The sequence below is a fragment of the Acomys minous genome (genome assembly GCF_964271855.1).
Source record: "Acomys minous genome assembly, chromosome: 4".
Taxonomy (NCBI): Eukaryota; Metazoa; Chordata; class Mammalia; order Rodentia; family Muridae; genus Acomys; species Acomys minous.
Window position 1 is genome coordinate 93,344,040 of NC_140486.1, and position 14,836 is coordinate 93,358,875.

Genomic DNA, 14,836 nt, shown 5'->3' on the forward strand with positions numbered 1-14,836 from the left:
GAGGGCAGGGCAGATATTAATTCCCATACTGGGACAAGTATGGGATTCCTACCCCAATCTCACACCATCTGCTTCTAATAATTTCTATCAAGCTACCTCCCATCCATAATCCCAAATACTTGCTAATTACCTTAGCCACGCCTATCCCATTTGCTCTGCCCAGGTGTGATGGCCTTTTATTGGTCAAACAGGTTAGGCTCTTAGGCAAGGCCCAAGGTGGGGCACAGAGACAGCAAGCAGTAATTAGCATTGAAATACATCAGACCAACCTCCAACACAAGAGCCATTAAGATACAATTTGTTGAATGGCGTTTGTAACTTCTTTTCATCTTCTTATTAGTCCAGAGCAAACGTTTTATATTTTGATGATGTTTAATTTCTCGCTTCCTCTTTTTATTGATCATGCTTTTGGTATGGAGCCTAAATTTTTCCTTTCCACTTTCTTTCGAGTGCTGGGGTTGAACCCAGCAGTTTGTGCGTGCTCCACCCAGTTGAGCTTAAAAACTTGTTGCCTCGGGCAAATTCTGGAAGATTTTTTTTTCATTTTACTTTCTAAAAATTGTATAGATTTATATGATGTATTGCAGTCTCTGATTCATTAAAATTAACTTTTGTTTATGACATAAGGTTTAGATCAAGCGTCACACGGAATCTCTTATTTAGGATAGAAGTTAGATGATTAAACCAGAGGTTGGTTGAGTTTTTAGAAATACTTGGGTTTTAATTTTAACTTAGGAGATGACTAGGACACTGGGAATCTCAAATGCTGGGTGAATCCAGATGAGAAAATGGAGACCATCTCAGTATTAATAAAGTCAGGGGGAAGTTCTTTCTGTGTTGCGCCAGAGTGAAGGACGCACATCCTAGATGGTCTCCGTTGCTGTGAACTTCACACTCGGTTATATTTGCCTTTTTAAAAGACGCATTTGTTTCATTAATTTTAGAAAGTTATAGATATTTCTTCTATGAAGGGATCTGACGGAGGCTTAGGCACAGGGTAGACACTGTCCTAAGAATTTTATATATAACGAATACTCTTTACTGAAGACTTGAAAGGCTTATTTATTTTTTAAAATTATACTTACTGCCTATTGTGTGTGTGCATGGGTGTCATGGTAGGTGCAAGTCAGAGGACAACGCGCAGGATTCGGTTCTCCCCTTCTACTGTACGACTCCCTGGTGTCAAGCTCAGGCCATTCGCCTTCACAGCAAGCACCTTTGCCCACTGAGCCATGGCCCCAGGCTAAGGGACGTTTCATTTTATCATTTTCATTTCACAGACAAGACTGCTTGGGAACAGAGAGACTTATTAGTAATAAACCTGGGCTTTTACAGCTGGGTATTCTCAAGCCATGATCAAGCTTAGGCAAAGTGGTCTCTGTAGAGTATGTTTACCCATTTCCCCACCCAGCCCTCTCTCCATTTTATCCTTCCAAAAGACAGCTCACCCAGCTTAGCAGACACACATAGTAAGTAAAATAGAACAGGGCATGGGGGAAAAAAAAACCCGCTCTAATATCCCAAATCTCTATTGTGATGCTTTGGGCAACTCCATCAATGGACTTCAACCTCCTCATTGGAGGATATATCAAGAAAATACCTACTCTCTAGTGAGGTGATGGATGGTGATGCTGTCATTCGGGTGGAATCCAAAGGGTGTGGTCGGACGAGGGAAAGCTAGCTTGGTTTGAGATTCCACTGGTCATTGTTTTGTACATTCTTGTCTACTCAGGAATGGTGGCAGTGACAAGTCCCTCTCACATGCTTCTCCTTCATTTGGTAAAGATAGAAGTGGCCTATCTACAAAAGTCCCTGGAAACCTGTGATGTCATTTGACACCCAGGTCACAGCTTTATTTCTGAAGCAACTTTACTCTTAGTTTCCATTGTATCCCTGAATGGAATGGGCATTTATAGCTCACTGGTAAGTGCCTCGTGTTTAGAGCAGACAACTGGGAGGCTGCGTGAGGCAAGCGTTCCGAAGACGGCCAGGAAATGCCTGCCGAGTACACCGGAAGCTGAATGAACGGGCTGCGTTACGTGTTGTGCGGTTATGCTGTGTGCGATTTTTGTCTGAACAATATGTATTTCCTTCTCATAGAGGCACTACCAGGGTGTTTCAAGTGATGCAACGAATGAGCTGTTCTAAAAATATCTGAAGTAAAACAGCAGAGGATCCAGCTCAAGGTATAACGCAAAAGATAACATGTTTCCTAAACCAGCTCGGGATTAAGAGCAGAGAAGTGTAGAAAATAGAAACAGAGAGAGATCATATCTGTTCAAATTATCTTGGTATGGATAACAATGTAAATTTACTTTTTGTGAGTGGAGAGATGTTACAGAAAATCTGGGATCACGTCCTGCACCTGCTCACTGCGGCCCCTACTCTAGTTCCGTATTCTCTGTGGCTCCTCCCCCTTAGTCTCTGGATGATTGCAATGGTTACACACGCAGCGACATAAAGAGTGGCACGTGGTACAAACACGCCTGGCACACGGTAAGTCCACAGAATGCACGGATTTTTATCTGTGTTTTCTATACCATGTGCTTCTAAGTCAGCTTCTCAAATGAAAGGGATATGTTAAGATTTTCCTATCATATATAGATACTTGTTTTTTGTTTTTTTTTTAAACTGGGACTTCTCAGACTGTCTGCGAGGAAGAAGTATTTAAAATAATTCCATTTCTCCTGTGTCATCAATTTCCTTCCAGACATCAATCTTTTAGCATTATGAATTTGCTATTAGAGCTCCTTTTTTTCCAATTCTTTACTAATTATATTTTTTGTTCCACTGTATGATGTTTTTGAAATTAAGATCTTGCCAACATTTTCTAGAAAAACAATACAGAGAAGACTTTAAAAGCTTAAAAAGAGTTGCCCAGGTTGTAAACTCTTTTAAAAATCATTGTTCTTTTTTTTACCATATACATTTATATTATTATACATATATACAATATACTACCTACAGCAAGAAGAACCACAAAACAATCAGGGCTATTAGAGATTTGAATACTTTCTTTAAAATTGACCAGCCACTGTCTGTGAGCCAACAGCAGATCACATGACATTTTGAGGGTCCTCCTGTTGCTGGTACCCATTGGCCTTTTCAGTCTTTATTGGACATCTGTTGCTCAGCATCCCTATCCCTATGGGGATTGCCCTTCCTCCACTCCATATGCCTCTGGTGAGGTTTCAAAGTAGAGGACCTTGCCCCTTCTGAAGACAGGGTGCGTCTATCATGGTCCTGGCAGGAAACAGATGGCGCCCTCGAAGTGGGGAACCTAAGGACTATTTGATGAGAGTATTTCCGTGTTGCGGGGGCGGGGGGCGTGTTTATAGAAACAAGAGCTCGTGCAGGACTCAGGAGAGGAACAGCGTAATATTTGCTGCTTGCCATTAAACTGAAGACCAGGGAGACAATGGTACCCAGTCCCCAGAAGAGCTGCTGGCTGAAACACAACAGACAGAGGCACTACCTGGCAGTAGTATAAGTTTTGGAGAAGGATGATTCAGGGGGCAGATTAAAAGGTAACTTAAGGATGAATCCTGAGACCTCTTCCTTCTCACATGTTCTAATCTCATGTGGCTCAAGCCCAGCTGGAAGCCAGAGCAAAGGGAATCTTGGGACTTGTCACAGAGCTGATGGGGGCTGGGTGGGGTGCATCCACAGATCCTAGGGATAGCTGTGATGTCTTTGTCTGGAGGGGGTCCTTCCTGGCAGAGGAGAGTGACAGTAATAAAGCTGGAATCACCAAGTGAGTGGAGATGGTTGGCCTACGGGACATCAGATGATGCTGAAGAGGATGTATGCACTGGGCACCTGTAGTGATTGGTATAATCTCAGTCACGGTTAGTCTTTGTTGTGAGAATTCCTTCCTTGAGGGACATAAGCGATGTCTATCCTTCCTCCTGAGGGTCTAACAACTATAAGTCCCTCAACTATAAGTCCTTCACTGTAAAACCTTCACCCAGCATGGATGACGGCTGTGGAGAAGATGAAGGCTTCTATTTCAGTTCCCTTTTCCCAGCCTGTATCCTTTAGCATCTCTGAGAACACCAAGGCTGTTTGCGATTAGGGAAGAATTGCATACGATAGGGACCTGCAGGAAAGTGCCAGACTCTCAGTGAAAGGTCCAGGGATTTCCCCTACCCTTTTGTTCTCAAGGGAAGATCAGCATCCAGCCAGCCAACCTGGGATGGTCTTTTGTAAGCAGGCACAGTGGATCTGGTTAAGAGGGTGCCTGATTTGCTCAAAGGACTACATCATACAAAAGCCGTGTTGTTCATTTCTTTCTCAATTTTGGCCACAGTCAGGAAATCACCAGGGGTCTTTTTCCTTATCTCTTCCCTTACAATTGTGGTAAGGTATAGGTGATTTCAGGATGCACTTGAAGCTGGGAGTTAGGATGCCCTTCACTGGGGAAGCCAACACTCTCCTGGTAGAAAGGTTTCTATTTACTGCCAGGGACATGGGATGCTGGCTTTGGCCTGTTTCTTAGCAGGAAGTAGGACTTCATGGAAATGCCCTTCCTTGTTGAAGCAAAGGCATTGATTATCTATATGGGGAGTTGGGAAGCTTTCAAAGACTCTTACCCTGATGAAATATTTTAGGAGTAGGAACCTGGGTCTTTGTATGGGTGTACTCTGTGATGCTTCTAATGTCCAAGGGAGAGCTTGTCATCTCAGGTCCTGATGTCATTCCTGCCCCACAGAGGAGTGAGATAGGAATCTATGAAGCACCTTATTCTCATACACTATTCGCTGATCTTCCAGAGAGTATTTTTGAGAACCACGAAGTGTTCTTAGGTAAACTCCCTACTGTCACACAGGGTCAGAGGACAGACGAAGCAAGACAGGTACCCAGGGTAAACATTTTCTACATGGAGAGAAACTTGGGCCACAACAATGAATCCCTTTGTGCTGTATTTTCTCCTTCAATGTAGTCTATGTTACATGCTGTCTAGAATGTCCCATGTGTCATCTGGAGCTTTTCCCCAGCAGGTTCTAAGAGTTTTGGTAGAATTTTATATTGGACATACTTGTTTTAATCCCTTACCACACTGGTACAGATGACAGTCTCTTCCAAGTGGTGGCCTCTGGCTCCTTGTACAGCACTTAATCTTCTCTAGAGATCTGCAAGTTCTCTTTCCAGTAACTCCACAGTCAGCTCCTTCACCATTGGATCAAATAAGTCCCAGTATGCATTCTAAAGCAGAGGGTAGGTGGACCTCTTTTTCAGTAGCTCTAGAAGGTAGCTTCCTTTCTGAAGTGCATTGCTAACTTCTGGTTATAAGCAGACGCTGTGTGTGTGTGCTGAAAGGAAAATCACTGGTTTCCTATGGTGTGGCTACAGGGTCTCATTTTATGATATGGGTTGACCTTTTGGCTCTCAATAACAGATTTTATAGAAAACTGTGTTCGTTTCCATTCACGAGTAAAATTTTGATTCCACAGAGAACTGTCTTCATTTCCAGTCATGGAGTGAAGAGTTTTATTTTAAGTTTGTGTCTGCACCTGGTGTGTGTGTGTGTGTGTGTGTGTGTGTGTGTGTGTGTGTGTCTGTATTTTGAAGTAGAAATTTGATGTTATTTCTTATCCAGAATGAATACTACCAGTTCTTTAATTGTGAGCAGTTTCTGAACTCTGGACCAGTCTAAGTGTCTTTATTTGAGGAGTGAGTTTAAAGACGATTGTGACTTTTATTGGTGTTAAGATGTGCCTAGCGCTCTGCAATGCTTAATACAAATCAAGCTATAATAGCCACTTTGTCCTGATCATACAATAAAGCCATGGCTTATCACAGAACACACCACACAGCTAAAGCACCATAATTCTAGCTTCAGTGTCAAACATTTACCACACAGCATGTGTCCTGACTTGACCCCTCTGTGAAATGATACAAACTGATGAATCCACACAGAAGTTTCTTTCAGAGCTGGCTATTGGTCATTGTCTGCTAGGCTCAGATAAAGAAGACAAGCTTCTTGGAATCAGAGAGAACCAGAGGGCGTAAGAGCTTGAGAATATGAGACAGTAACTAGTTGGACAGTGCAGGATCCTTTCCCTGGAAGTTACGTTGGCACAGGGTGTTCCCCCATCTGCTCAGGTCTAGATGACATCTAAATCTCCCCGCCTCTACATGTTCTTTGCTGTTTTTCTAGGGAAACAAGGACACAGATGCACTGCCCAAGGTCACAGAATGAATCAGCATCTACTTGGAGATTCTGATTCCTAAGCCTGGGATGTGGCCTTCTGTGTGTGTGTGGGGGGGGGTGGTGGGAGGGGAGGGAAAACCATTAGAACTACTTTACTGACCTTTTTTCGTTTGCTCTATTTTGTCATCCAAAAAAAGCTTTGGAAATTACTTTCTCATCACTAACACTATTGATTTTCGACTATTGATAGGTTTTTAAAAAGACATTTGCATATAAATTGAGCAGGCTCAGGGATCATCATTTGCATTTATATTAGCTAAAGGCTTGTTGCCATTAATTATTTATTGTGTTTAACTTTCCTGAAAGTGGGATTTTGGTCTACACTTCATAGGTGAAGCAGATTTCTAAAGGCAGTGCCGGAAACTACCAAGTTCAAGTTCAGGATGGGTTGGCATCTTAAGGCCACTAAGCTTGTGAAAAGGACATCTTTACCCATGTGGGCACTCCTCTGAGTAGTGAATGAATCTATACATAGATTTTCTTTTATACAAATACTATTGTTTTGAAGTTTCATTCTGTGTTGTTATGGAAACCTTAGGTTCAATTCTGCTAGTATGTATGGTTAACTTATGCAACGAAAAATTTTCAGACAAAAGCAGGGATGAAAGAATTACAGAGGACCCACATGAAGCTACAGCAAAACAGCCAGCTGCATGTGGATGCTTTTCTTCTGTCTATGACCGCCTACTTCTGTTTGATTTTGCTTCCACAAATATTTTAAAGTAAATCTTTGATACTATCTACATCTTACCAATAAATTCTTCAGAGAACAAGTAAAGACTCAAAATAAGAATGCCAGGATCCTGATATTGTCAGCAGCCCTTCCATGGTTAGCATAATCATCCGGGTCACCTAATCCTAATCAAATGCCAACATCTGTGGTTGTTTGGTTTCAACTCCTTTAGTCTGATGAGAACTGATGAGTAACAACTATGGATCAGAAACAAGGATCACACAGACTAAGCTACTTTGGCCCTGACCTGGACATGTTCATTGTCATGGAGAAAAGGCAGACAAAATTATCCTCATGTACAGGGCAACAAAGGTTGTTCTAAGTTCTACATCTTATGCAGTCAATGTACAGGTGACGTTGAGGGTTCAAGTCGAAGCTAACACCAGTGAAGGGATTGCTGTGCTTCTGTAATTCTGTTTATTCTCTATTTAGCCTGCTAAGTTTCCTCAACAATTCAATAAAGTAGGTACTCTCTCCTTATCTTTGGTCTATAGATTGAAATCCAGATTGGTTAAATAATGTAGGTTTTGAAAGGTCAGAAGACATTTTGCAGGATACTGGGCAGTGAAGAAAGTGGCCAGCATGCAAGTTGACACTGCCTGACACATAAGGGCCAGAAATGGGGGTGAGTGGGAAGGAAGGGGAGGGTTCATAGGAGAGATTTTGGGATAGCTGGAGATCAGAAATGCTTGATAAAGGAATTTGTATGAGTTTTTAAAAATAGAAAATATATATCACTGAAAGAACATATACAAACATATATTCATATACGTACAAATTTTTTTTTTTTAATTTTTTTTTTATTTTAATTTTTTTTTTTATTATTAATTTATTCTTGTTACATCTCAATGGTTATCCCGTCCCTTGTATCCTCCCATTCTTCCCTCCCTCCCATTTTCCCCTTATTCCCCTCCCCTATGACAGTTCCTGAGGGGGATTACCTCCCCCTCTATATGATCATAGGGTATCAAGTCTCTTCTTGGTAACCTGCTGTCCTTCCTCTGAGTGCCATCAGGTCTCCCCATCCAGGGGACATGGTCAGAGGTGTGGCACCAGAGTGTGTGAGAACGTAATATCCCACTCTCCACTTTACTGTGGAGAGTGTTCTGTCCATTGTCTAGATCTGGGTAGGGGTTTAAGGTTTACCGCCTGTATTGTCCTTGTCTGGTGCCTAGTTTGAGTGGGACCCCTGTGCCCAAATCTGCCTATCATAATGTTCTACTTGTAGGCTCCTAGGACCCTCTGGGTCCTTCTACTTTGCCTTTCTCTCATGAATCTCACATCTAGAGTCCCACTAGAATGTCCTCTCCTCTGTCTCTGTTTCCTGGTAAGTGAAGGCTTTCGTGGGACATGCCTGTTGGGCTAATATGCAGATATAAGTGAGTATATACCATTTGAGTCTTTCTGCTTCTGAGTTAACTCACTCATTATGATCATTTCTAGCTCAATCCATTTATCCACAAATTTTGGGAATTCCTTGTTTTTAATAGCTGAATAGTATTCCATAGTGTATATGTACCACAGTTTCTTTATCCATTCTTCTACTGAGGGACACTTAGGCTGTTTCCATGTTCTGGCTATTATGAATAGGGCTGCTATGAACATGGTTGAGCAAATTTTCTTGCTGTGTGCTGGAGCATCTTCTGGGTATATTCCAAGGAGTGGAATAGCTGGGTCCTGAGGAAGCCCTATTCCCATTTTTCTGAGATAGCACCAGATAGATTTCCAAAGTGGTTGTACTAGTTTGCATTCCCACCAGCAATGAAGGAGTGTTCCTCTCTCCCCACATCCTCGCCAGCATGTGGTGTCGCTTGAATTTTTGATCTTAGCCATTCTGATGGGTGTAAGATGGAATCTCAGCGTTGTTTTGATTTGCATTTCCCTGATGATTAAGGAGGTTGAGCATTTCTTTAAGTGTTTCTCAGCCATTTGATATTCCTCTGTTGAGAATTCTCTGTTTAGTTCCATGCCCCATTTCTCGATTGGGTTATTTGGTTTGGTGGTATTTAATTTCTTGAGTTCTTTATATATTTTGGATATTAGACCTTTGTCAGATGTGGGGTTAGTGAAGATCTTTTCCCAGTCTGTAGACTGTCGCTTTGTACTCTTTACGGTGTCATCTGCCTTACAGAAGCTTTTCAGCCTCATGAGGTCCCATTTATTAATTGTTGACATTAATGCCTGGGCTGTTGGTGTTCTGTTCAGGAAGTTGTCTCCTGTGCCAATATGTTCCAGGCTCTTCCCCACTTTTTCTTCTAAGTGATTTAGTGTCTCTGGTTTTATGTTGAGGTCTTTAATCCACTTGGATTTGAGTTTTGTACAAGGTGACAGATAGGGGTCCAGGTGCATTTTTTTACACATAGACATCCAGTTAGACCAGCACCATTTGTTGAAGATGCTATCCCTTTTCCATCGAATGGATTTGGCTTCTTTGTCAAAAATCAAATGACCATATGTGTGTGGATTCATATCTGGGTCTTCGATTCGATTCCACTGATCAACCAGCCTGTTGCTGTGCCAGTACCATGCAGTTTTAATTACTATTGCTTTATAGTACAATTTGAGATCAGGTATGGAGATTCCTCCAGAGAACCTTTTATTGTACAGTATTGTTTTAGCTATTCTGGGTTTTTTGTTTTTCCATATGAAGTTCAGAATTGAACTTTCAATGTCTTTAAAAAATTGTGTAGGTATTTTGATAGGGATTGCATTGAATCTGTAGATTGCTTTTGGTAGGATGGCCATTTTTATTATGTTAATTCTCCCTATCCATGAGCAAGGTAGATCCTTCCATCTTCTCATGTCATCTTCAATCTCTTTCTTTAGGGATTTGAAATTTTTTTCAAACAGGTCCTTCACTTGTTTAGTAAGAGTAACTCCTAAGTACTTTATATTACTTGTGGCTAATGAGAAGGGTGTAGTTTTCCTAATTTCTTCCTCTGCAAGCTTGTCATTTGTGTATAGGAAGGCTACAGACTTTTTTGAGTTAATTTTGTATCCAGCCAATTTGCTGAAGGTGTTTATCAGCTGTAGGAGTTCTCTGGTGGAATTTTGAGGGTCACTTATGTAGACTATCATATCATCTGCAAATAGGGATAATTTGACTTCCTCCTTTCCCATTTGAATACCCTTGATCTCCTTATGTTGTCTTATTGCTCTGGCTAGAACTTCGAGTACTATATTGAAGAGATATGGAGAGAGTGGGCAGCCTTGCCTTGTTCCTGATTTTAGAGGAATTTCCTTGAGTATCTCACCATTTACTTTGATTTTGGCTATTGGCTTCCTATATATAGCCTTTATTATGTTGAGGAAAGTGCCTTGTATTCCCGATCTCTCTAAAACTTTAAACATGAATGGGTGTTGGATTTTATCAAATGCTTTCTCTGCATCCAAAGAGATGATCATGTGGTTTTTTGTTTTCAGTTTGTTTATGTGGTGGATTACATTGATGGATTTCCGTATATTAAACCATCCCTGCATGCCTGGAATGAAGCCTACTTGGTCATGATGAATGATATCTCTGATGTGCTCTTGTATTCGTTTTGCAAGTATTTTATTTAGTATTTTTGCATCGATGTTCATCAGAGAAATTGGTCTGAAATTTTCTTTCTTTGTTGAGTCTTTGTGAGGTTTAGGTATCAATGAGACTATGGCCTCATAGAATGAATTTGGTAATGTTCCATCCCTTTCTATCTTTTGGAGTAGTTTGAAGAGTATCGGTATTAACTCGCCCTTGAAGGTCTGGTAGAATTCAGCACTGAAGCCATCTGGCCCTGGGCTTTTTTTGGTTGGGAGACTATCAATGATTACTTCAATTTCTGTAGGGGAAATGGGACTATTTAGCTTGTTTATCTGTTCTTCATTCAACTTTGGCAAGTGAATGAAAAGGGAGACATAACAACAGACACTGAAGATATACGTACAAATTTATGTCTTATTTAAATTTTTTTAATTCTTTGAGAATTTTATACAATGTATTTTGGTTATATTCACTCTTAATTCTTCCCCAAAACTCACCCCAGATGTACCTCACATCTCTATCCTAACTTTGTGTTGGTTTTTAATAGCACATCAACTTCAATTTGTGCTGTTCACATACTTCTGAGAGGTGGGCCCATCCACTGGGGTGTGGTCCACCCACCAGGAGCCATACCCATAAGATAAACTGATTCTTCTTTTATCAGAAGTCATCAGTTGTCCATAGCTCATCAGCTAAGGGTGAGGGCACATGAACCTCCATCCTGTTTCATGCTAGACAGTTGATTGGGTTGATCTTGTTACGGTCTTGTGCAGGCAACTACAGCTGTTATGACTTTGTGCCTATAACCATCCTCCCATTACACACAGTTCCATTTCATTCTTCCCTGACTTCTGGCTCTTGTAATCTTTTCATGTGCTCTTCCAAGACAGTCCTTGAGTCTTGGAGGAGGGATGCATATAGATAATCTATCTGTGGCTGATCGCTTCACAGACCCTGCTTCTTCATACTTGGACCGGCTGTGATGGTCCATATTAACCACCATCCACTGTACAAAGGGACAAGTCTAGATCTTTCGACTTGTGTATTTCATCTGCAGTGACTGTAGAATTTAGGAAACTAGGAAGGAACCATTGCGTGGAGGGGTGACAGAAAAATAAAGGAGTGGGGCTGAGAACACAGGTGATGGGACTGGGAGTAATGAGGACAGAGGTTTAGACAGGAGGAGAAGAGGGGAGGGATACAATCACATTTGTATTGTAAAAAAAAAAAAAAAAAGATAAAGTGGGATAGAGATTTCCTGGGAAATCTCTGGAAAAGAGACCAGAAATGAGAAAGTCAGAAAAAAAAATTTAAAAAAATAAAATAAAATATGTGTGGTGCTAATGATTGAGGCCAAGACTTTGTGGATGTCAGGCGCGTGCTCAGGCAATGGAGCTGTATCTATCCCTGGCCTCCACCTCAATTGAATTTGTATCACACTGAGTTTTTAAGGCTTCTCAGGGTGTTCTTTTATTATTATGAAGGCCAATTGTCATGGGATATTGTAAAGCACTTGCTTAGTGTGTGCAAGGCTCTCAGTTCTAAGTCTCAAAACAAAATACATTCTGGAAGATTTTGGAGAAGACAGGAAGAAGGCAAGAAAATTCTGTAATTCTAGGAGAGGAATCTTCTTTCACTTCGCATCAATGTTTTATGGTGTCTTTAGATTTTCACAGCTATGACTTTGAGTGAGCATATTCTATCCAATAGTGATGTGGTCATTAGCTATCTTTCCACTGTGGGACAGCCAGGTTGTTTACGCATGGTTCATTTGTTTGTTTTTACATGAAGAGTAATGTTTGTTTATGTTTATACCAAACTTTTATGCCTATACCAGTATTGTAGCACTTCCTTAATCTCCAGGTATCATGACTACAGCAATCTCTGACATTTTCCACTTTAGCTGTCCTTTTATGCTGACATACAACCAATTAGTAATAGAAAGAGGAGACACTGAAGTTGAAGACTCTGGTGTGCAGTCTAGACTTGCTCTTATATTCTCCACTCACCACAGGGTCTTTCAGATAATAATGCACCAGACATATTGACAGCTAGACTTGGCCTGGGTCTGTATGGCATGTTAACCTATGAGGTTAATCAGGAGGCCTATGTTGTTTTTCTGAATAGTCTTCCTGTAGCACAGAGGCTACCCTTTAAATCTACTAATAGTTACCTTGATAACAAAGAGGAAACAAATCTATGGTGCTTAGAGTTTCCAAGGTGGGAGCAAGCTGTTCAGATGTTGACAATGGGGACTATTTTGTGGAAAATTTCACTTACATACCATTAAGAAACTCATTACACCAAATCCCATGCACTGTGTTCATTTTTAATGTGCCCCTAAATTGATCATTTGAATTCATTGTGAAGAGTGCTGTGGTGTGGTTGCTTGGGAACCTGGGTATAAAATGCAGGGTATTTAGGGATTATAGGTAAGCTGACACCATGTCTAATGAAGCGGTGAGCCAATGGATCCAATCAATTATTCACTCTTCTTTAAAGTAATATGATAAGCCTGCTATGTGGTTTGAAAATACAGGGACCCTACTTAGTGCCACACACCAGGTGAGTGTATAGGCTGTAGGTGAGAAAAATTTGTACTACTGGAGGAGAAAAATAGAACCCCCAAAGAAAGGATGATAAGAGTTGAGGGTGGACTTACAACCAAAGGAAAATATTCAAGTCTCCAATTTGAATTATTAAATGTTCAGTAATAATGTCAGTGGTTCATTAACCATGAGGTTGAAGGTGAGTGATGTTTGAGTCTCAAGACCCCATGGCTAAATGTGTCCAGGTAAGCTTTAGAAGCCAGAAGCCAGAGACACAGTACATGTTATAAATGTGTCACCCTAGATCCAGACATCTGCCTCTGATAAGGTGAAGTGAACCCATATTTCCTCACCTCCCCAAGGAAAACTGAGAAACCTCTATTTGCAAGATGGACAGAATCTGGATGTGGTTATTGAGTTGATTCTGGGAATGCTATGTTCCTTTTAAGGTATTCAGAGGTGTCATTCTCAGATGCCTACCTTAGAATTCTCCCTCAAGCCTTACAGTTACTGGCCTCGTGTACAGAGTTGGCAACATCAACTCAAGCTATTGTGATGTTCCCTTAGTGGTCTTTCTCTTGAACATCCTGGAAAATAATTGTGAGGGGACAAAGAGAGAAATCCAGGCAGTATGTGGGCTGTAGGGTGAGATGTGAGATGCAGGAAGAAAACATGAGTTCTTCTTACCCATTTAGTAGATGTCCATCTTGTATGGTTGTGTGGCAATGTCTTAATGTTCTTCAAGGATTCTCAATGATTCTGAACCACTGTCATCCCAGGGGCTCAGCCCAGGACCTTGAAAACATGTTGCAATCTGAGAAATGAGCATATAGTCATGGGTTTCAAGGAATTCACCATCTAGTTGAAAACTGAAGGCTTGCACCTTTTAAAACTCAAAATGAGAGATTAAAAACAAGCCATGTCAACATGAAAACAACTTTGATTATCCCTAGTCATGAGGAGGGGGGGACAGGAATGCACTGACAATGAATATAGCGACTGTAGAGTGAGGGCCAGGCTGCTGCTTGAGCAAGTCTTTGGTTATATATCAGTACTTGATATTATACCTAGGCTCTTGAGCATGCCAGACAAGGACTACAACACTCACATGTATCCCCAGGCCACTTTTAACTTTGTGTTTCGAGACAGTGTCTCACCAAGTTGTTCAGTCTGTTATCCAAGTGACCCTCAAACTTGTCATCTTCCTGAGCAGCCAAAATTACAAGCATGGACAACCAGTCCTTTTACAACTGGTATGTAGATGAAGTCCTATTTCCCATTTATACAGGCTACCAGACTCTGCCTTCATTTCCCTTTCTTCAGTTTGGAAGTCATCAGAGCCCATGTGCCCTGTGGTATACACGTTAGGAAGGGTCATGATGTATCGAGCTCTTGTTATGCTATATGAGTGTTTCTTAGATAGTGATCCCTCAGTAAACACTACCACAGCTCAATGGACTTCAGCTTTTGGGTTTAACAACATGCATTTTTACCATATATTTTAGTTAGGTTTTCTATTGCTGTATAGAGACACCATGGCCATGGCAACTCTTACAAAAGGAAAATGTTTAATTGAGACTGGCTTATTTTTTACTTCATTATTATCATGACTGGAAGTATGGTGGCACACAGGCAGCCATAGTGCTGCAAAGGTAGCTGAGAGTTCTACATCTGGATCCACAGGCAGCAGGAAGAGACGGTGAGACACTGGCCTGGCTTGAGCCACACTTCCTAATAGTTCCACTCCTTATGAGTCAACAGGCGCCATTTTCTTTCAAGGCACTATACCACAGATGCAATTTTCCTAAAAATACATTATT